Raw genomic sequence first — 2,071 nt, 5'->3', positions numbered from 1 at the left:
GTTATGAGCTTATAACCTTCCTATCATGGAATAACTCAATTTAAAGAGTACTAAATAAATATATATAAAAAAAGATTAAAATATTCTCCTTAATATACCTGTAGTACCAGAATTTTAATGTACTTTACTAAAATACTCCAACTACTACTCATTGATTAGCCCAGTTATAGTAATGATGCTTATAGTGAAAATGGTGGCTTTTTGATACTACCACCCGTCTCAACTACCTATTTGTATGTGTAAAATATGTTTGTATGTGTATAGAGTGGTAGCTACAAAGGAAGGTAAAAGTAATATAGAAGATTATAAATATGTATATATACAGTTATATATATGATAACTAAAGATTATAAAGATTTAAACAAAGAATCAGCACCTCAGTTTGCTGTGAGATTTGGATTCTCTCTCTTTTTTCAACCCACTTTCCTAAAATAATAAATGTCCGCTGTTTTATTACATGTATTATAACAGACAAATAAAATGGACAAGTTGTACCCAATGTTTGGGAAATTGAAGTGGTATTATCATATGATTTTAAACCTGTAATGCAGGGAGGTCAATGACAAGATAAAGAGATAAATTGTATGGAAATCCAAAACCATGCAACAACAAAAGGTGAAAAGGTTCGATTCTTTTTGTGAACTTCATAACATGTATATGTATGTATGCTATTGATGAGGAAGTGCACATAAGTACAGATTACAGAAGAGGTAAATACATATATACAAACAAAAGTAAAAGTATACACAAGAGTGCATGTGTTAGTGTAAAAACCTTTTCCCTTGACCAACGATAAATACAGAAATAACTTCTACCACTTATGTAAGTTGTCTGAATAATAATAAAAAAAAAAAGCTTGAATTTTTGTTCTATGCTCAAGAACATAGTGAATTGGTTAAGAAGATACATATAACCACATTACCACAAGCGGTGAAGTATGCAGCATTTGTCTCCAAAATGTGAATGGCGAAGGAAGAGGAATAAAGGGGAAGGAGACGGTTGCACAAAAATGAGTTTTTGCATCAAACTGACATTGACCACTAAAATTTCATGCACTAATTTATACAAACAAAAAGTCAATGAAGAGATTTATAAACAAATCACATATTATTTAACATTTGGATCTGAGAAGTGTTACCAAACCTAAGACCTTAGTCCCATATATCATTCTGAACTCAGGCAAAATGAAAATACTTACCTTTGATGCATATTACTGAGACTTGACTAAGTCTGTCCCCTGACTTTTAGTTGTATGTATCTATACTTTTTTTTCACCTGATACTTATTCTTCACATGACCTATGATGTGCTCTTGAAAATGGATTTTCAGGTAAAACTTACCTATTCCCACTCGGAACAACGACCCTAAAAAATTGGTGCGCCAACGTACGACCAAAAGACTAGAACTTGCCTTGGTCAGGACGGTTCATTATGATATGCATAGTGAGGCAGGCTTTATCATGGGCAGTACAAATGGGCCGCTTAGGGCATTCAACCACGAACCCTTCGCTAGGGGAAACAAACGGGGGAAGAAAGCAAAAAGACAGGATGAGTATATTTGGTTTCCAAATGAATTGCTATACACTTATTATTCAGTCATAATAAAGAATAAATGCTTTGTATTCCCCTCTCGAAACTAAGGCCCATGAGTAATTCCCTGTAAAAGTAGGTTTCTGAAAGAGATCCCTGAAAGAAAACCCTGAAAAAGAGCTCTGAAAGAGAACTCTGAAAGAGAACTCTGGAAAAGGACAACAACACAGTTTGACAATCTGTCCAACATCAAAATCTTTTGAATGGCTATACCAAGGCTTATGCTACAAGGCTTCCTTGTGTAAAATAAAAAGGACAATTTTGTCTACAGGGGCATCATCACCATGTAACTGATCTTATTGAACTGTAAATTTTGTGAAAAACAAAATAAAAAGTTGAATATGCAAGTAGCCCTCACATTTAATGTAATGAGCTCATCATTAAAGCCAAAATGAGGAAAAGAGTGCCTAAGCCCCAATCAGAGCCTTGAAAATTTGAACACCTTAATTCTTAAAGTGACTGATAAATACTACAACGAGAGG

The sequence above is a fragment of the Penaeus monodon genome, chromosome 20, assembly GCF_015228065.2.
Source record: "Penaeus monodon isolate SGIC_2016 chromosome 20, NSTDA_Pmon_1, whole genome shotgun sequence".
Classification (NCBI taxonomy): Eukaryota; Metazoa; Arthropoda; class Malacostraca; order Decapoda; family Penaeidae; genus Penaeus; species Penaeus monodon.
The sequence above is the reverse complement of the archived record's forward strand: the minus strand, read 5'-3'. Positions refer to the sequence as shown.